General features: G+C 35.4%; 2 long non-coding RNA genes across 4 annotated transcripts; both read right to left on the minus strand.

Moving 5' to 3' along the window:
• Positions 1-3,768: 3,768 nt before the first annotated feature.
• Positions 3,769-5,202, minus strand: LOC107924956 (uncharacterized). Its single transcript, XR_001691890.2, has 2 exons — positions 4,592-5,202; positions 3,769-4,149 (listed from the first exon to the last, which is right to left on the minus strand). It is a non-coding gene; the product is annotated as an uncharacterized lncRNA (long non-coding RNA).
• A 13,290-nt stretch (positions 5,203-18,492) lies between these two features.
• LOC107938789 (uncharacterized) lies at positions 18,493-21,211 on the minus strand. 3 transcript variants are annotated; one of them, XR_005905853.1, is made up of 7 exons: positions 20,843-21,211; positions 20,551-20,680; positions 19,909-19,987; positions 19,603-19,808; positions 19,421-19,501; positions 19,154-19,336; positions 18,493-18,937 (listed from the first exon to the last, which is right to left on the minus strand). It is a non-coding gene; the product is annotated as an uncharacterized lncRNA (long non-coding RNA). The 3 variants fall into 3 exon arrangements; XR_005905859.1 differs by having other exon boundaries at positions 19,603-19,688; positions 19,762-19,808; positions 20,551-21,210; XR_001694974.2 differs by having other exon boundaries at positions 20,551-21,210.
• Positions 21,212-22,542: the final 1,331 nt, after the last annotated feature.

The following is a 22,542-nucleotide window of genomic DNA, read 5'->3' on the forward strand; positions in this document are numbered from 1 at the left end:
AATGTACGACTCAAGGGTGTGCCTTTTTATTATGTACCCGAATGGGTACTTTTGCATATGTGTATATTACCTGAACACCCGTCGAGATTGCAATAGTTTGACAGTAAAGACTCTTGAAGAAGTGGAAAGGTGAAATTAATGGAACCTTGTAAAGTGATGAGCTCATCAATGTTTATTTGATATTCATATGAAATTATGTGACTAACTTGTTTGAATAAGTGCATGTTGCTAGGTAACTTACCCAAAATTTGTGGAATATATATGTATGTGTGCTTGTGTTAATAAATAAGACCGGTAAGTTTATTTTCCGTTATACAACTTACTAAGCATAAAATGCTTACTCCATTTATTTTTCCCTATTTTATAGTGCTCAAAGCTCACAAAGGTTGGAAGTCGGTCGGAGCTGTCATCACACTATCCACTATCTCATTTTGGTATAACTAGAAATCTCTTTTTAGTATGATGGCATGTATAAGCTTAGTTGGTCAATGATGGCTTGTAATGGTTGTTTTGTAACCTAGCCATTGGAATGGTTAGAAATGTTCATTTTGATACACTTGTAATGTCATGCTATGCTATTTTCACATATATTAGGTAAATGTTTAAGTGTCTCCATCAAATGGATTAGTCCATGGTAAAATTATAAACATGTATGCATGTAGTGGTATGCCTTGTAAATGATGAAATTCACTTGAGATGGATGTTTGAAATGGTTGGATTGTATTTGGTGTGTTTTAGTGCAGGAACATGGTAAATTTAGATGACAAATGAGGCTAGGAAATGACTTAATTTTGTCCATACTGGCAGGCACACGAGCGTACGTCTAGGCCGTGTGTGACACACCGCTTGTCCCATGGGAATGTGGTCCAGCCGTGTGTCCCTTGCATCTTGAAAATGAGAAACAGAATGCTCAGAATTGGGCATACGGACGACACACGAGCATGTGTCTCAGCCGTGTGGTTGACACGGCCTTGGACATGGGTGTGTTACACGGTCGTGTGAAAACTGCACCTAATTTTGAAAATAAAAAATTGCCACACGGCCTAGTACACGGGCGTGTGACTTGGCCGTGTGACTCCAATTTGTTCATGACTTGTAATTCAGGGAGTTACAAGGCCTAAGGACACGGGCGTGTGTAGTACACGGCTGACCATATGGGCGTGTCCCCAGATCACACGGGTTTGTGAGCCCTGTACCTAGGAAAACTTTTGAAAAGTCACAAAAAATTCTTAAAGCTTCCGATTAAGTCCCACTTGATTCTAATGCTCGTATGGGGCCTCTAGGTCCCAATCAAGGGACGTTAGGAATGACCTCGGTAATTAAATAGGAATTTCTCTTAGATAATTGTAAATGTTTCTGAATGCTTTGGTAATGTCCCAAAACCCTGTTCCGGTGACGGATACGGGTTAGGGGTATTACAGGTCCTGTTTTAGGTCCTTGTGCTATTTAGAAAACCTTTCAGAGCAATATGCATAAAACCTTTTTCTTGAATATTATTAGTCCATTAATCGTTATTTCAATGTAAAAATGCTTGAAAAAAGATTGTAACAATGGAAAAGATCAAAATTTATTAGGAGCAAAGCTCGAAATGAATAGATTAATCAAAATAACAAACGTTGCTAAAATACAAAATGAGTAAGATGAAATTAGGTGCCTCAGGTATCGTAGCATGAGCTTCTCTGCATTAACTTTTTGAGGACCCTTTTGAGTTTGATATGTGTTTAGGAAATCCAGAGTACTTTGTTGATGCCCTAAGATGTAACGTTCTTCTTTTTGAGAAGACTCGACCATCACATGTTCAATGTTCAATCCAAATTTGAGTTGTCCTTTTTAGGGTTTTCAACTCAAAACCCTTTTTGGTCTCAAAACATCCTTTGCGAGTTTTTGCCTTGGCCTCTCCCTTTTTTTTTAAGTGAAGTATTTCTTGACTGAATTTGAATTTACAGGGTTAGACAGACTTTTGCCATCCATCTAGGTCAAAATCAGCGCTCATCCAGAAAGAGTTTTCTTGACCATATAAGGTCCTTCCCAGTTTGGCATTTATTTTTCTCTAAAGTTCTTTTGTATCAGAAGGATCTTTTTCAATACCAAGTCCACTTCATGGAATTCTTTGGGGCAAACCTTTTTGTTATAAGCTCGCATCATTCGTTTTTGGTACATCTGACCATGATGGATAGCTTTTAACCTTTTCTCTTCAATCAAGTTCAACTGATCATATCGAGATTGGATCCATTCTACTTCGTCCAACTTCAACTCTGACAAAACTCGGAGAGAAGGAATCTTAACTTCAATGGGCAAAACTGCCTCCATTTCATAAACTAAAGAGAATGACCTTGCCTCAATGGAGGTTCTTACAGACATTCGAAAAGCATAGAGGGCAAATGGTAACTTCTCATATCAGTCTTTATAAGTATATGTCATTTTCCCTACGTTCTTCTTAATGTTCTTATTGGTTGTCTCTACTACACCATTCATTTTTGGGCGATATGGTAACAAGTTGTGGTGTTTGATCTTGAACTGACTGTAGACTTCCACTATCATGCTGTTGTTCAAATTCAGTGCATTGTTAGATATAATCCTTTCTGGCATTCCAAACTGACATATGATCTCTTTCTTTAAGAATTTGCTGATTGCTGACTTTGTGACATTAGCGTAAGAAGTGGAATTTACCCACTTGGTGAAGTAATCAATGATTACGAAGATGAATCAATGCCCATTGGAACCTTTTGGCGAGATCGGCCCAATGACATCCATGCCTCACATAGAGAAAGGCCTTAGAGAAGTTATAACATTAAGAGGTAAAGAAGGCAAATGAATTTTGTATCCATAAATTTGGCACTTATGGCATCTCTTGGCATAACTAATACAATCCCCTTCCATAGTGGACCGATAATACCCGAATCTCATGATTTGCCTAGCCATTGTAAAACTATTGGCATGCATTTAACAAACGCTCTCACGAACTTCTTCCAAAATCTTCTTGGCTTCAACGATGTCCACATATCTTAGTAGCACCTGATTCTTTCTTCTTTTATATAGGATCTCCCTACCTAAGACATAATAATTGGCCAATCTCCTTAGCGTCCTTTTATCATTCTCGGTTGCTAGATCGGAATATTCACGGTTCTTCACATATCGCAGTGAATCATGGTACCAAAGGTGGTCATCATTTTCTTTTTCCTCGATATTGTAACAATGGGCCGAAGCCTCATAAATACTCATTTGGATAGATTTTATATCCTCTTGGTTGTTTATTTTGATCATGGAAGCTAAAGTAACCAGGGTATCAGCCATCTGATTTTCGTCTCATGGGAGGTAGTAGAAGGTAATGTCATCAAACTCATTAATTAACTCAAGAACCAACCTTCAATAATTGATCAATTTGGGGTCTCTCGTCTCCCATTCACCTTTGAGTTGTTAGATCACTAATGCAGAATCCTCATATACCTTCAGTACTTTGATCTTGCGTTCTATGGTTGCACGGATACCAACAATGTATGCTTCGTATTCTGCCATATTGTTCGTGCCATCAAAATCCAATTTACTAGTAAAGGAATAATGATCTCCGTTTGGAGATACTAAGACTGCCCCAATTCCGTTACCTATAGCATTGGAAGCCCCATCAAAGTTTAGTTTCCACGGTTATTCTTTTTAAACACCTTCTTAAGTAGTCGCAACATACATCAGATCTTCATTTGAGAAATCAAAATTCAAAGGCTCGTAATCTTCTAGAGCTTTACTGGCTATAAAATCTGCTATTGCACTTCATTTTACTGCTTTTTGGTTATAGTCAACCAATTTTGCTCGGGCCCTTTTAAAATATTAAAATAAGTCAAACAAATAAGTCCAGTGTCCAGTTACAAATATTTGGCCCAAAAATAACTTAAACCCAAAATCCCTTAATATAAACTTAACCCAGTTACATAAAGTCTGACCCAATTGAACAGATACTCAAATTCCCAAATCCCCAAACCCAATAAAAATTAGCCCAAATAACCCATTACCCTAGGACCAATATACCCAAAAATAATGTTAGCAGCTAGAGAATGCTAGAATATTCTGGAATAAACCACAGGGTCAGCTTCAAACGAGAGACCCTCGCGCTCGGCCTCCACGTCACCCGGGGTCATCTCCTCCGTATGGTCGTCCCTGGAAAAGAACACACGAGAAGAAATGCTAACAGAATACAATAGATGACAGCAAATAAAATGTATTTTATTTTTTTACTTTTACTCTATAAATTTGGCTATAAAAGCTGATGATTGTACCTGCAAAGGGATTACGTTTTTTTACGCACAAGCAAAAGTACGCACGCATATTAAATACCAAAAAGCAAGAAAAATTACCAAGAGGTGATTTCCCAAACATTTTCTTCTTTCGTTTTTTAATTAGCATATAATTTTGGTATAGAAATACAAAGAGAAAGTACCTGAATCGACACCAATGAAAGCCTACATCTCATATATGGATATGGGCGAGGGTCGAACATCGTTGAATTCGCGTTCATTTTTTAAATTTTATTCTATTTTTTTTAAAAAATAGTGGATTCAAACGTTTTGCGAAAGAAAAAGAAAAAGGGAAAGTATCTTACCACATTTTCATGGACGAGGCATGGATCTATTCATGGTGGTATACTATCGATTGCCAAACAAAATGGTGAATTTGGTAGATGTTAAGAACCCTAGCAGTTTTAATTTTGGGGCTGTGGTTCTTTGTTTGGAAGGTTGGCAGCCTTTGGGAAAAAAAGGGATGAAAAAAGGGGTTTTAAATTCTTTAAGGATCCGCGTGCCAACCTGTTGGAATACCCGGACCCGCGCCTTGCCCTTTTAAATGGTCAATTTGCGCGTTAGGTCCTTCCCTTCGCGCGGAGCCTTCAATCGCATCTTGTTTATTTATTTATTTTTTTAATTTGACCTTCTAATTTGTGCATTTTTTTACTTTGATCCGCGGTTCAGTGCAATATTATGGGTGCGGGATATTACCGATTTCGGTCCCTGCATGTTTGTGCGCATGGCACATTAATCCTTTTTTTCAATTATTTCATTTGTAAATTGTTTCTCTTGTTTCAATTTTGTTTCAATTAAGTCTTATTTTTTATTTTACTGCACATACATTTTTTACATGCTTAATCATTGGTTGTGATATTTTGTGTTGTTTTGATAGCCGAATTTTGTAATCTTTTCTGTTTTTATTCTATTATTTTAGTAATTGGTGTATTATTTGTAATATAATTCATTTTAGTTTGTATATGCTATTAGTTTCATGATATTTTGTAGTTTCTCTTGGATTCATCCATATATTTAAATGTTTATTAAGTATATTTAGTATTTATGTTTAATCTACATATGTTATTAAAGCGTTGTTGTTCTTATTATATATATAGCTTTCTCATAAATTTGTATTTAATTGTTTTTTAGTTTTAGTAAACGTATAATATATAATAAAATTAAGTTAATTTTAAATTCATATTTTTTATGTTATTTTAACATTCAACTATTTCTAAAATTTCTTCATATGTATATCTTATGGTAAAGTTAAGTTAATTTTAATTCATATTCTAACTCCAAGATTGTTTAAATATATAACTATTTCTAAAGGTGTCTTCACATGTGATAGCCCATATTAAATTATTATTACTATAGTACATGTTATTATGTTGATATAACTTTATGTAAATATTTTTTTATGTATATATTTTCTTTTCAAGTTATTTATGTGTATAATATATTTCTTTTTAAGGACTACATTTTAAATTGTACAATTTACTTATTGTATATATTTTCATATTTTATTATTCTCATGTATGTGTTATTTGTATGTACCATCAATCCAAATTAATTTGTTACATGTAAAATTATGTTATATATTATTTGCTTTAAATCTCCCTTTATAAATATAGTTTTAGGAATATACATCACCAAATTTATGTATTTTGTAAATATAGTTTTTTATTTTTTTTATGTGTATGATTAGATTTTTTTTTAAAAATTCGTTACATATATAATTTATATATTTACTTATTTTTTTTATACATTGTTAATTTCATGCTATCTTTTACAAATAATCAATTCCAAATGTATTTATATATACGTGTTTTATAAATTTGCTATGAACATTATATCTTATCATGTGTTTTATTTGTCTTTTATATTCTATATATTATTTAAGTTATCATGCACATTGTAAATCTCTAAATGAAATTGTGTTTAAAGTATTTTGCATATTATTCGATTCAAATGTTTTATTCTATGATATTATTTTAAATAAATCTCTAGTTTTTTTTTATATACAAGTTGGTCAACTTATAGTATATGTTAATTAATTCGTCAATTTAAAAAATGTCCTATAATATACTAAGTTCTAATTCCATTGCATTTTGTACATATTTTATGGATAGTTTTATATTATGTCATGTGAATTATTTTTGTATATCATTTTCATTGATTGTTCATCATCCATGATTAAGAATTTATCACCTTTTACTTAGAATAGCTATACATAATTGTGGATTTGTTAATTGTGACTCGTTGTGACTTATATTTCATGTTCATAAATTCTTCCCCATGCAAACGTTTTGATACAATTCATTAAGCATCACATTTTAAAATGGATAAACGCATTTTGAGCAAATTTCCAATTTTCTTTGTCATTCAAAAATTCTGAAATAAGGCAATATCCAATATTTGGGGAATTCGGAAAATTGTGCTCAATCGTGCTGGGTATAATTTTTCGGTGAACTAAATATTTGGATAACCTTTTTATAATTTTAGTGTACGAATTTTCAAAAGTCAAAAATCAATTGTATTTAAAGGTATAAATGATCGTATCCAATCGTACTGGGTATGATATTGCGTATCTTTGAAACGAGAGATTTTTGACCACTAATTTGAACTATCCACGCATTTTAAAAAGAATCATACTTTGAAAAATCTTTTCTTTAAAGAAAAACCTTTTAATATAAGGACAACATCAAATCAATTTGGTACCAATTTTTGGGCGTAATGAGGGTGCTAACTCTTCCTCATGCGTAACCGACTCCCGAACCCGTCGTTATTTTACATGAACCAAATTTATTTTTCATAGAATAAAATGTTTTAGTAGGTGACCCAATCACACCTAAATCAAGAGATTGGTGGCGACTCCACATTTTTGTTTTCAAAAGTCGATCCCCATTGTTTTTTAAAATAAAAAAGGGTTTCGACATTGGTCTACATAGACTATATCAAATTCAGAAAATAGAATTTTCCAAAGGGCCACCCTTCCATTCAGAGCAGTTGACTTTATCATGTACTTTAGAGGATCCATTTTTTAGATGAGCCAAGTTGTGTGGTACAACATGCACTGTCACAATCTTCGGGTTGTCCAAATTAAGGAGTAACACAACTTCTCAATTGGCGAGTATCTTGTCTCATATTCAATGAACTTCTTAGTAAGGTAGTATATCTTTCTTTCTTTCCTTCCTGACTCATCATGTTGGCCCAGCATGCATCCCATAGAATTCCCAAATACTGTCAAGTACAATATCAATGGCTTATCTAGACTAGGTGGCATCAGTACTGGAGCATTAGACAGGTAATGTTTGACTTGTCAAAAGTTTTCTGGCACTCCTCGTGCCATACACCTGGATTATTTTTCTTAAAGAGACGGAATATAGGGTCATATTTCTTAATTAGTTATGAAATGAACCGGGTGATGTAACTTAATCTCCCTAAGAAACCTCGAACATCTTTTTGAATGCACGACGGAGGCAACTCCTGTATAGCCTTGACTTTATCTGGGTCGATCTCTATTCCCTTTGTGTAGACAATGAAAACTAACAATTTTCCCGACCTAGAACCAAAGGTATATTTTGCTGGATTGAGCTTTAACTGGAATTTTCTCAACCTCAAAAATAATTTCTTCAGGACTTGTATATGCTCTTCTTCTGTTCAGGACTTTGCGATCATATCATCAACATAAATTTTGATTTCCTTATGCATCATATCATGAAACAGGGTTACCATGGCTCTTTGTTACGTCGCTCCCGAATTTTTCAGTTTGAATGGCATCGCTTTGTAGTAAAATGTTCCCCACATAGTTACAAATGTCATCTTTTCTGTATCTTCAAGATGCATCTTAATCTGGTTGTATCCAGAGAAACCATCCATGAAGAAGAATAGTGAGTAACCTGCTATATTGTCCACTAAGATGTCAGATTGAGGCAATGGGAAATTGTATTTTGGGCTGGCCTTGTTTAAATCCCTGTAGTCTACACAGATTCACACATTCCCATCTTTTTTAGGGATGGGGACAATATTGACTACCCATTCTGAGTATTTAACCACTTGTAGGAAACCAGCATCGAATTGCTTCTTGACATCTTTTTTAATTTTCAGCTAAATGTCGGGCCTCATCATTCGAAGTTTTTGTTAAGCTGGCTTGTATTCTTCCTTTATAGGAAACCGGTGTACTACTATTTCAGTACTTAAACCAGACATGTCTTAATACAATCATGTGAAGACATCTTTGAATTCTTGGAGTAACCCAATTGGGTCTCACCTTATCTCTGCAGTGATGCAAGCTCCGATATTTACCTCTTTCTTTTCTTGTTCGTCTCCTAAGCTCACAATTTCTACTGATTCTTTATGAGGTGAATCTATTTCTCTTTTTGTTCTACCATCCTTAACAAATCAGGAGATAAGTTACAATCTCGATCATTTTCAAAGTCCTGAGGTTCCTCTAGACACATATCTTACTCAAAAGGAGATTCTAAGCTAGTAGTAGTGTCGCTCATATCATTTATATCTAGAGACCTGTTATATGAACGAAGGAAGACCTAAAGAACAAATGAATCTAAGAATAATCATTTGTGTGATATGGGTATGAATTAAATAGAAAAAATAAAAGAATATTTGTCAAAATAAGACACAAAGATGCATTTTATTGAAATAAAAATAGCGAACTTATGCATTTTTCACAAAAGGATTCTTATTGCTCCCAGCCTTTGAGCAATAAGTGTGTTTTGAACATTAATATGAATTTGTTCTAAAAATTATAAAAATCTCTTTCGTAGTCCAATTGTTTAGAACACTTCCCGGTATGTTAGGGCAAATCTCTTCCCCAATTCCCTTATTCGGATATGACGTTGATGCTCAAATTTCCCAATATTTCTTCTGCAGTTTATTTTTTCAACATCTTTTATTCAGGGTAAATGGTTCCTCCTAACACGAATTTTTTGGATATATGGGGAAAGGTAATTGGTTTCCACTTGACCTCTCCACCATTCAGTCGCGCTCTTCTTCTTTCTTCTTTCTTCTCCAACTCCCTCTTCTTTTGTCTCGTATCTAGCTTGTATCTTAAGCTAAAACAGTCTCGTTTGTCCATCAGCATTGGTGCCTCGACTTTTCCTTGGAGGTACTTCCTGAGTCCTCTTCCAGTTAAGGCTCCTTTTCTGACCGTCAACTGTAGGCCCATCTTCGTGGTTTTGGATATTCTTGGTATTGGGATCTTGTTTCCTTCGACAATGAAAGTTGCATTAACAAATTTTAGTGATCGAAAGGAACATTCTATTGCCTCATCTTCCGCTCTATGTATGGTGCATCACTGGTTACGGATGTAATGATATCTTCTTCAGCGTTTATCATCACCAGTCGACCCTCTGTTACCAACTTCAGCTTTTGGTGTAGTGATGACGGTACTGCCCTAACTAAGTGAATCCAAGGCTTCCCCAAAAAGTAATTATAAGAGGGCTTGATATCTATCACCAATAAGTTTACCTCATATGTGTTTGAACCAATTAAAAGAGGTATCTCAATCCTTCCCATATATCTCAATCCTTCCCATCACCCTTCTTTCTATACCATCGAATGCTCTCATTATGTTTTGGCACGTCTTCATATGAGAGCTATCCACTAGCAATCTAGTCAGTGTGGATATAGGCAAGACTTTCACTGCAAATCCATTGCGATTAACACCTTAGCAATGTATATCATTTGCAACGGGTGATGACATGTAGAGCCTTCGTGGATCCCATGCCCCCTAGCAGTATTTCATCATCATTGAAAAAGATGAAATTGTCGGCACTTATATTATTAACCAGACGGTCTAACTTGTACACAGAGATATCATCACTGACATAAGTTTTATTCAACACATTCATCAACGCGCTACGATGTGTCTTTGAGCTCAAGAGTAAGGCTAATACTGATATGCAAGCTGGTTGTTTGTGTAGCTATTCTACAATACTATAATCGCTATACTTTAAGAATTTCAGGAATTTCATTTTCAGTTACTGGCTCGTTAACTGGTGATTCAAATCTAGCCGTTTTTTCTTTCTTATGTTCAAAAGCCAGGGTTTTTCCTTGAACGGGCTCCGTTCTTGCATTTTCAGGGTCATAGCGCCCCCACTACACGTGTAGAAACCCATATCCTAGCCCTCTTCTAATGTGCTAACCGAGTTTTTCTCTCCCAAGATCATTATGTTGCAGTCATAATTCTATGGAACCATGTTGCTGTCATTGTAGAAAAAAGCCATGAGTTTTTGAATTATGACCCTCGGCGCAACTTGTGCTCCCACTTTATTGCATTTGGTCGTGAAATAATTACTATTGGGTGGTTGACCTTGTAGACTTTCTCCGTCAATCCTTCCTCTGAGGCACAGATGTCTCTTCCTTCTGAGCTTTTGACATCTTTAAAGAATTCCAACTCATTGTTATCCATCAAGCTTTGCATCAAAGTTTTGAATTCAGTGTACTCTTGGATCTCATGACCTTCTTCAGCGTAGAACACACAGTAGCTCCCCACCCCTTTAGGTACCTCATCCAAATTTTAAACAATTAATCCTATGTTTATCATATTTTGCCAAACCCATTTTAGTGGGGTTTTTACTTCTGTCACATCGGTTTTAGTTATCTTTCCTCCACTCTCAAGTATCACATTTACTCCTTGATCTGAATGACTGGGTAATAGATTTCCTGCCACATTAGGTCTTGACGGATCATCGAACCTTACGATCCTTATCTTAATGAACCTTTCAATCATGGCACTCGTATTGAGCATTCACATCATACCATTTTAGGAATAGAGGTTGCATGGGTTTCAAGTAAAATGGGGAAACCACATGTGCATTAAACAAATTCTAATATAACTCCCTATATATCATCGGAATATGTGTGAATTGGAATTTTTTCTATGTTTGGCCTTGCGTTAGATTCTTGCCTCGAAGGGCTTTGATGGCTAGTTGTTACTGTTCTTGGTTGGCCTATAGTAATCAATTTTGAATAACCTTTATTATACACATTCGAGTTATTCACTTCATTTTCTTTCTTTCCAGATGCTGATCTTTTGGCGTTTTCCCCCGTGTCGATTTTCCCACTCCTTACTACATTTTCAATCATCTCATCAGACATTACTATATCTGAAAAGCTATTGGTAGCGCTTCCCAACATATGGTTAATGAACGAGACTTTTAGAGTATTTATGAGAAGTATTGTCGTTGTTTTCTCTAGAAAAGGTGGTTGGACTTGCGTTGCCACCTTCCTCTATTTCCGAGCATACTGTCTGAAACTTTCATTTGGCTTCTTTTCCATGTTTTGCAGCGTAATACTGTCAGGTGTCATGTCAGTCACATGGCTATATTGTTTCATGAAAGCCTGTGCCAAGTCTTTCCATGAACTGATTTTAGCACGGCTTAGCTGGTTGTACCACTTTGCAGTTGACCCGATTAGACTTCTTGGAAGCAGTAGATTAATAATTGGTCTTTATTGACATACATCCTTCGATAGAACATTGTGATATGGGTTTCATGACAACTAGTCCCATTATATTTTTCGAATTCTAGAGTTTTGAATTTTGGTGGGAGTACTAGATCTGGGACTAACCTCAAATCTTTAACATCAACCCCGCAAAGATAGTCAACATTCTCTATAGCTCTGAATTTCTCCTCCAACCACTTACACCATTCTTCTAGTTGTTTCAGCAATTCAACTCTTGCTCATCCATTTTAGCCATGTTGTCCAAACCTTGAATGACGGGGTTGGTCGGATTATCCCCGGGATTAGAACCTGAATGTGTTAGGTAATTCACCAGTGCTGAAGTGCCGACTTGGTATTGTTGAGGTCTTATAGTAACGGGCACCTTTCGTGAATATGTATCAGGTTAGGCTTGGACGTTTACTGGCATAAAGCTTGGGGGTATGTAGGGTTATCATTATCATCCCCGAGTTAACCACTGTACTTTTCCCTTTTTCAATTCCCCTAGCCAACAATTGGGTTAACTGGCTTATCATGCTTCGTTGGGACTCTTGTATTTGATCCCTCATGTCTTGTTGTACTTTAGTTAATTATTTTTGTAGCTGCGCTTGCAATTAATCTTGTATGTCCTTGTGGATTTATTCTAATCTCTCTAATCTTTGATCCATTGCTTTGGTTTTACCGTAGGTACCATAACGATATTCAGTTGGCAGATTTTTGCTGGTTTCAAGGAAACTGTCATAATTTTGATTAATTAGGGTTTTTTATGAAATTTAATGCGTATGATGAAATGTAATGCCGATATATGAAATGAATACAAAAAAGGCATTGATTCTAATTCAATTTTATTAAAACAACTTTACTAGAAAACAAATCTCTTTACATAAAACATATATTTTACATATACGACCTTGCCCTAATACTCAAAGCCTTGACTTTCCTAATAAGCCAAGCTAGTTCTCGGCCTCGATCTGATTTTGACTCATATCTCATGCTTAACATGTCGGCTTGAACCGCTAGGGTTTGAAAATGCTCGGCTACTTCCTGTACTTGAGTCACAACTTCACCCATGATGTGATCTTTATCCCTAATATGACCTTGAGAGCGTTGGAATTGCTCTTTCCAGTGGTCATTGTCTGTTTCAAGAAGCTTGACTCAAAGTTCACAATTTTACAGTACGGTCTCGAGCTTTTCTATATTTCCCTTCAACTCTTCAATCTTATTTAGGCTTCTTTTCAAACTCGATTGCAGAGTTGCGACTACAATATTGATAGAGTGACCTTTTAATGTTACTACCCGAGCTCTTATCCCAACCTTTTCATTCTGCCTTTCTATCAAATTTCTTTTTAAAACATCTTCTCAAACCCGAGCATCTTGGAATTTCTTTTCCCACTAATCAGCTATAATCTTTTCTTCTTTGATCTTTTGTCACAATTGTTTCGATGTTTTACCCAACCTGGCAGTCCTTATTGACAACGCAACTTCTTATAATCTGTTTTTAGACTGGCCAAGTCTTTCTCAGCCTTGTTCTTTCATTTTTTCATTTTCTCGGCTTCTATCTTATAGACTTCGACGTCTAATCCTAGTTGCACCTACTCTTCTAGCTGTTCCATCTTTTTCCCCAACTCCGAACTCCTCCTTTCAAAGTCTTGCTTTATGATTTCCAACTCAGATGGGATTACTTGTAAGTGCTTTTCTATTGGCTGAGTTTTTTCTTGACTTAACACAGGGACATTGTCATTGACTCTTTTACTCCACCACCAATCATATTTGGGGGTCGTCATGGGATTTGCGGAAAATCTTTTTATTCTGTAGGTTTGGTTCCAAGTGTTTGATATTTCACAAACTTTCTTCTTGTAATTATCACCCTTGTACGCAAACTCATACTGAGCCAACCTTTGCGTTGCTGGTATAAACTGCCTCGACCTATACTACCTCAATACAAGTAAAGAGGCATATCCAATAGCTCCCCATATCCCGAGTAGATGAACCCAGTCAAAATCTCATCAGAAATCATCCAAGAGGCTCTCTATTCGACATCTTCGCCTTGGAGCCTCTAGAGAATTGTCATCCACTTTTCCTCCGAAATGTTGTCTCGTCTTGGGTAGCCACTAATTCTTTCAACAGAGAGTAGTTCTCAGAGAATACTCGATATGAAACATTTTCTACCTTCTAAAAGTGGCTATGAAACCATGCTAAGAAGAGTTGCGTACATCCGATAAACCTTCTTTCACCGGCCTTTGGTATGCACTTAAAGATCTAAAAGTTTCAGCCAAAATTATCGGGACGGGTGTGACCCTTTTGTCAAGTAGATCAAATAAATCTGAAATTGCCTCATCTATATGCCCTAGTACTTTGGGAAAGATGACCAACTTGTAAATACTTAAGGCGAAGATGTCGACTCTATTCTTCGTATCTGAATGTGCCAAGATCAAATCCCGTACACTTTTCCTAAGGATGCATTTACTATATCCTTTTTGTTTAATCCCGGCTGCGACCTATTGCTCACTCATCCCCATAATACTTATTAGCTTCTTTAAGAAAGTCGAAACGTTGGCGGCTTTAGAATAAGCTTTGTCGGTTTGGATTCTCAGGCAACGGAGCAGAGTTGTGTACTCTTCTACGGTGGGCACAAAATCTATCTTCCCAAAAATAAAATAGCTATAGGCAGGATTCCAATACTGGGCAAGAGCTCGGAATAAGTGATTATCCACTTTGACATCGAGTAAATAAGGCAAATCATCATAGTCTTGGTAAAATAACTATTTGGTTTCATCATCCTATTGGTCCCATATTTCTTCCAACTCTTGAAGGTTATTTTGAGTCACACTGATGCAAGTGAAATCCCATAATTCTAATGCATACCCCTTGATCAGGCTGTCACTCCTATCTTGTTGTGTCTTCTCAGAACATATCTAAATGGCCACATTGTCTTCAACTTTATCAAGAAATCCTTTTTCCATGACAAGCTCTCTATTTAGCAACTGAACGTAAATCAACACCCTTTTTCTATGATAAAAATGCAATGCAATCACAACCAAAACAAAACAAAACAAGTTAGTACATTTTATACAAATCTAGAATTCAAAGCAAGAAATAATAAATAGAACACCTAATCGGGTGACCACCAGAGGTTCGATATGGTCCTGCCTAGGGTAGGCTCTTAAGGCTCATTATATGTGGTTCGGTTCTAAAGTAAGGGTACCTGGACCAACAGATTCCTCAATTCTCACCCATTATAGGTTTATACGGACTGAGTTCGGTTCAGGGGAATGCATTTCTCTATGGCTATACGAAGATTTTCATAAGTATAAATGTATCCCGAAAGTGATCCATTATCCTATATGGAGGTGAAAAGCTTACGAAGGAATAGCTTCTCACTCCCACTTAAGAATGGCAAAATTGAACGATTATGCAATGCAATATGCGGAAACATACCAAGAGACTTCCAAACCAATAAAACAGATATATTAGATCGCTATATAACCCGAGAGATCAAAGACAAAACATGAAGGATGAAATGCAATAAAGGGATCGTAAATTTATCAATTTTCGATAAAATGACCAAAAGTAATAAACTGGTGGCTTGACTCTCTTATTTTATCCTTAGCGGAGTCACCAAGCTGTTGAAACCTATTTTGAGAATCGACTTTTTATTTAAAAAAGAAAAAGAAAATGGGAGTCGCCAACAATCCTTTTTTTATGAGATGTGATCGGATCACCTCGTAATTTAATTGTTCTAATAAAAGGTTTGATTACTAAAACAATAATTTTTGGTCTACAAACCTAAAAAAAAGGGTTTGGGAGTCAGTTACGCACGAGGAAGGATTAGCACCCTCGTGACGCTCAAAACTGGTACCTAGTTGATTACTTAGTGCCAAGAATTGAAAGTTGGAAGAGAATTTAAAAACATGATCCCACTTTGGAATAATGTTATTTTTAATTAAAATCACTTGAATAATTCAAAAAGTGTGTAAAAGGCCCTTTTATCTCGAAGTAACCGAAATGGCATATCCCGTAAGTTAGGATACGACATCTCAAATCCTCCAAAATAAGATTGTTATTTATTTAATTACTATTTAAATCTCATGTGTTTTAATTTTAAAAGAGATGTCCAGTTACTTAGGTTCAAGGAAAAAGTCAAACCCCGTAAGTTAGGACACGATTTCTCAAAGCTCCAAATACGGGATATTGCCTTAATTTTAAATTTTCCTTCATTAAATAATAATGACTGTAACATTTAAAATAATGTATATTTATCTTATTTGGGGTATAGTATAAAAACGACCAATTACATTTAAACATAATGCATGATGTAGTGATAATGAAATAATATAAAATGGCTACATAGTTGAATATTTGAATGATATATAATAAATAAATAAGGGAATGCTATGATAATACTAATGTAATTATAGTAATAACAATATTAATAATCAAATCATAATAATAAAAAAATAAATAAGGTAACTTAAAGTAAAAATAAAAATGGAAAATGCATGATTAAAAAGATAAACAAATGTGACATGAAAATATCAAAAATAATAAAAGAAATAATAAAATAACAAGAATAAAAAAAAATGACAATGATAAAAAATGCGCAAATAAAAGAGTAATCAATCTAGTTTTTAAGGGTAAAAAAAAGAAGTAGTAAATAAATAAATGAATAAATAAATAAACAGCTTGTAAAGAAGTTGAAATTAAATAAACAGAGGATTTAATTGAAATCTAAATGAAATTAGGGGCATAAATTGTAAATAATAGAAAATAGACTAATAAGGATTAATGTGTAATGCACTAAAAAGGACAGGGACCGAATAGGAAAATATCCCTTGTCCTTATGTGCACCGTTTCTCAAAAAGACCAAAATAAAACAAAAATGAAATTATATGGTAAAATTTTTAAATATATAAAAATAGATAGGACTGGATTGAAAACTAAATAAAAGGCAGAAGGGTTGGGACCACAAATAACCTATTTGTCGTGAAAACACGCGGATCCTAGCCATTTTCGGTTGGACGATTGGGTTGAAGGCCAAAACTGCGCTGTTTTGGGGTTATTGAAGCCAGCCCTAAATGACGTTGTTTAACATCGCCTATAAGAGCCAAATTTTTTTTTTATAAAAAATCATTTTGTTCTGTTTTTAAAAAAAAACTTGAGAGCTCTCTTTTTTTCTCTCAGTGGTTCCTGAGTTTGGCCTTTGAGCCGCCGTAGTCCACCGTGGCCATCGGTCATTGACAACGACGGTCGTCTCCTTCGATGGCCGAAAAAACCCCTTTTAGTCATTTTTTTTCCTCTTTTTTAAAAACAAAATCTTGGGAACCTTATCTAAAGGCTAGTGCCAAAAATAAAAAAAATAAAAGAAATTCTCAACCTTGCGTGTTCGTCGAACCCTCGGTAGATCCCTAATGTGTTTTCAGGTGTTCGAGACCAGAGGAGAAAGTCCCTGACGGTGACAGAAGGCAGAACGGTAGGTAAGAAAACCTTTTCCTTTGTATCATTATTATGTCTTTTTAAACGAAAAATAAAAAATATAAAGAACTACCTTTTTTCGAAATCTTTTTTTTTTATTTCTTTTCTTTGTTTTTTGCATTTGATTGCCTCTTCGTGTGTAAAAACAATACATCTAGACTTCGGCTTTTATAGCTAATTACATATTTTTCTTTTACTTTTGTTTCTGCCATCTACTGTTTGCTACTGTTCTTTCTGCTGTTTCTCCTTTTCCTTTCTTTTTTTTTGCAGATGGCGTGGAGGTCAACGGCGACGGAGAGGCAAATCCCTTTGCTATTTTGGTGAAGCGGTGGCATAAAGGGTGCATTAGGCCTCGGGACAAGGTGCCTCGGGCGGCGTGCGTGTGAAAGGGGAGAGGTGCGGCACAAGGATTTTAGGGTTTTTTATTTTACTGAAAAGAGGTTTAGGTTGTTGGGTTTTTTGGGTTAGGGTTTTCTGCTTTAGACTGTTTGGGTAGCGTATTGGGCCTGGCATGTAATTGGACTTTAATTTTTATTTTTATTCTTGGTTTCTGTTTAGGGTGTTGACAAAATTGGGCCTTTACAAATACATCATGGAAAACAAGATTGATGCAATGTTTAGGGTAACTTGATTGTAACAAAACAACATAGTGAATGCAAACTTGAACATTTACAAATAAATAGAGCAAACCCAATCTAGACCACTAATAGATAGTAGCAAAAATGGAAGTTAATCGACTGCCACTATAGCAAAATAGGTTTTCAGCGACGCTTTTTTGGCCCTATAGCGGCGCTTATAAGGGCCACTAAAACATTTGTGACGTTTTTATAAGCGCCGCAAAAAAAGCCGCTAAATTTTGTGGCGTTTATGTGAAAAATGCCGTTATAAAAAATGATCTTTAGCGACGCTTTTCCCACTAACGCTTTTCTCACTAACGTTGCTAAAGAACATGGCTTTTGGCGGCGCTTTTCCCACAACATCGCTAAAGAACATGGCCTTTAGCAACATTTTTCCCACAAACGTCTCTATAGAACATGACCTTTAGCGGCACTTTTCCCACAAATGCCATTAAAAGACATGACCTTTAAAAATTTTATTTTAATTCAATAATATTTATTTTTATGATAAATATTACATTATGTTTTATTTTTAAAAATTGAACTTTAAACTATATACTTTTAAGGATAAATAAAAAATATTATTTATTTTTATGAAAATTTTAACTTTAAAACTAAAATTAAAAATTAATGAATTTAAATTTAAAATTTAAAATAAGAAATTAATAACACAATTAAAATCTAAAACTAGTATCCAAGTTATCTTAAATATTAAAATAAAAGTAAAACTGAGCCGAGCGGGGAGCAGTAGCAATATATACACATATTCAATGATTGAAACACGCCCAAAAGAATTTAATCTAAATCTTTTCCTTTGAGCTTCCCTTTCAATCATTCTTTTTAAGTGGCGGTATTCTTGTCGGTTGCAGTAGTTCTCGATGCATATCCATGTCTGCAACTCCAGCATCACTTTGTGCTTAGCGTAATGGATCTCTGAGCGACTGACTTGAAACTCGTGTTTGCTTTTCCAGTCACTTCGATAACAATTTTGCTTAGAGTTGTCGGGTGTGGCAAACCGGAAAGTCTCGAACGTTCATATCCATCTTATCGAAGGTGAGGTTCGCGATAGCTCCATCGATGGTGTTGGTCTCTGATTCAGTTGTTTCCTTTTTCCCAGACCTGAAAAAATATATCAAAATTATCTTCCGACCAAGAACATGCTTAAAATGTCTAAACAAGGACATAGCAGGTTGGAAAAAAAAATGGCTAAGAGTACCATGTTCATTAAACTCCAAAACTACATTAAATTTCATAATATATATTTGGTTATCATACTTGTATTAAAAGAAAACTACATTATTGAAAATGGAATACTGTATTAAATGGTTATCATACTCGTTTATTATTGTAGCAAAAAGTGATAAAACTTCAGACTCTCTGGCATCTGGCAAATTCCTAGCATAATCACCAAGAATTGGATCCATCATTGGGGGCACAAATTTTTCCCCAATTTTCGGTTGATCTTCTGCCTTGTCTAAAAATGTCTTAATGAGCTTAAGAGTCTCCCTCTTAACAGATCTGCCTCATAAAGCATAATAAATAAATGAGAGACTATGGGATGAAACAAACAAAGAAAAGGATGCCTGTAAAAATTGATCTCACCATAGAAGTTTCACATAGGATGTTTTTGAAGCAAAGGGTACACCTTCTGCAATACTACTTGATATAAGCTCACTGTACATTCTGTCAAATTTATTGCAGAACCATAAACTACTCATGTTAGCAAAAAGACAGTTTACAGAATTTCCATGCTCAATTTTGCAATTTGAACAAATGAAATTTACCTGTACACATTGAGCATGTCCAGGAATATTAAAGAAATCTGAGATAATAAATATGTTCCAAGAGAATTGGCCACACTAGTATTTGTCTGCAAGGTGAAGACTCATTCTAAGCCTCACAAAATCCCAATAAGCACTGAATTATAACCACAGGATGCATACATCACAGATATCAAGTCTGCAAGGAAAGAATAGCTCGAATCCACCACCTAAGAATCCAGATGCATGGGCATAAATAATTAATTTATCATAGCAATTGAGAATCCTTCGATCCCCGCCACATAAATGACAAGCTTTTGAGCGAACTACCTTTTTAATTTCTAGATCAGCAAATGTTTGTTGCAAGAGTAGATACAAGTTCAGAAATAAATGGTTCATTTTCGCCAACCTGAATTAATAAGATATAGTTCATCAATATAACAGGTTCCGACATGCGCTTAGAACTTGCACAGTACGAAACGTATGATTAAATATAAGACACTTTCGTACTTTTTTCCACATAAAATATCTGAAATTCACACCTGAATCCGGTTAACATAAGAGATAAGCAACAGTGAAGTATGATATGGTCTGATTCAGGCATTTCTTTTGAAAAAGCAAAGTACAGTGATAAAACAGTTGTAACCAATATCAAGTGTTGGTATAACGACCAATATCAGGATTGCACTGCTATGCTCATGAAAGTATTTGTGATGATCGGTCCCCATAATTAGATCATTGGAGATCAACTATGTCCCATTGAGAAATAGGCACATTGAATGAATCAACATAGTTGTGAAAATCCTAACACGACATGCAATATTAAAATTTGCTTATTGTCCCACATGCTACATATGATAAAGAGGAAATTCCAAGAAAGAAAAAGTACTAAAACTTTATAATCCACAGCCACAAAGATGATAACCTAAGAATTTGCAATATTAAAATTTAGATAGCCATATAAATCTCTACCTGATATTGCCGGAGTGAGCACACCATCACCCATGACCATAGAAGCACCAAAGAGTACCACAAAAAGAAGGGCTGTCCTTAACGTTTTATGCTTCTCCAAAAATTGCTTCAATGGAGAACCAGTGGCCACCTGCATTGAGGGCCGATATTTGTGTTCTAGACATAATTTAGTAGCAAAATCTAAACTCATAAAATATAAAACAATTTAAACCAAAGAGAAAAAGGGGGGGAAAACACCGATCTAAAAGATAAGCATCCAAAATCCACAAAGACCTAGAAATTAATTACATACATAGATCATCCAAAACTGAACAACTCATGTATCAGAAGAAAAATGCCAGAGCACAAGCTCAAATCCATCTTAAAAAAAGGGAAAAGAAAAAGACAGTTAAATAATCTTTAATATAACTGAAAGAGCATCCAGCCATTAGTTAGAGTTGATTACAAGTGTGATCATTATTAAACGTTCATGAAGAATGCATGAAGATCAATTAACAATAATAATGATAATAAGATGATAAACAACAATGAATAAGAAAAACAAAGAGAATAAAATGTTAAGAACTCAAAAATTCCACAGAAATAGAATGTAGAAAGGAAAGAAGAATAGAAGAGAGAACAGAGGAAGAGAAAAGTTCAAAATAATTTTCTTAGTGTTTTTCCGTAACCGTATTCCCTCATACAACCGATGATTAAAAGAGAAAATAACAGCAAAGAAAGAACGTGGCACGTGGCACTTAATGTTGTGTAGAATGCGCCGGATCACTAACTATGTGCATGTTTTTTACTGATTCAATTTAAAGATTGGAACTCACCATTTTCCTTAATGACTAACCGTTGCAATTAACCTTTATTTAACAGAATTTTAACTCTTCTCATTTAACTAATATTTTAACCCATAACAAATACCGCCTCCCAGAAGAAAATCCTTGTCCTCAAGGATGGAAATGAGGAAATTTTGTCTGAAGCATGGTCAGAGACTCCCACGTAGCATTTTCCGGAAAAGAGTCGATCCACTCCACTAAAACCTCTGTAACAGCTTGATTTCCCCGTGACTATTCTTCTGTCCACAATCCTTACAGGTTCTTTCTGCATGCACCATGATCATCATGCAAAGAGAGATGAACTTGAGCTGGACTGGAGCCAACGTGTTTCTTCAGTTGCTACATGTGAAAAGTAGGGTGAATACGAGAGCCCGTAGGTAACTGTAAGGTGTAAGCCACCTCTTCAACTTTCTTGAGCACCGAAAAGGCCCATAATACTTGGGAGATAACTTCTGATTAAACACCCTGCGCACTATCTGTTGTCGATAGGGCTGCAGTCATAAATACACTAGATGTCCAATGTTAAAACTCCTTTCTGAGCGATGTCTGTCAGCAAATTGTTTCATGCGAGATCTAGCCTTTTTTTTAAGTGGAAATGCAATAGCTTCCTAGCGCTCTCTCTAGCCTACAAACTCTTGTGTACCACTACCACCGATGAGGCACCTGCTAAGTAAGGCATATGTGTGGGTGGTGGTTGCCTATGCAATGCTTCATATGGAGTAAGCTGGATAGAGGAGTGAAAGGAGGAATTGTACCACCATTCAGCAAGGGGGAGCCACTGGAACCATTATGAAGGTGTTTCACCTGTCATACACCGCAGGTAATTCTTAAGACATCTATTTAAAACCTCCGTTTAACCATCCGTTTGAGGGTGGTATGCCGTGGAAAACAAAAGTTTGATCACTGCTTGTCGAAACGACTTTTGCCAGAAATTGCTAACAAAAATTCTATCCCTGTCGGATATGATTGAATTAGGCATACCATGAAGCTTATTGTTTAAATATTCATAGGTCACTTCTTTAGTTGTATATGGGTGAGATTGAGCCAAAAAATGTCCATACTTAGTCAAATGATCAACCACTACTAAAATGGAGTTTTTCCTGTTCGAATTTGGTAGGCCCTCAATAAAGTCTAAACTGATGATGGACCAGGCTCGGTTGGGAACAGG

Source organism: Gossypium hirsutum, chromosome A02 (genome assembly GCF_007990345.1).
Source record: "Gossypium hirsutum isolate 1008001.06 chromosome A02, Gossypium_hirsutum_v2.1, whole genome shotgun sequence".
Taxonomy (NCBI): Eukaryota; Viridiplantae; Streptophyta; class Magnoliopsida; order Malvales; family Malvaceae; genus Gossypium; species Gossypium hirsutum.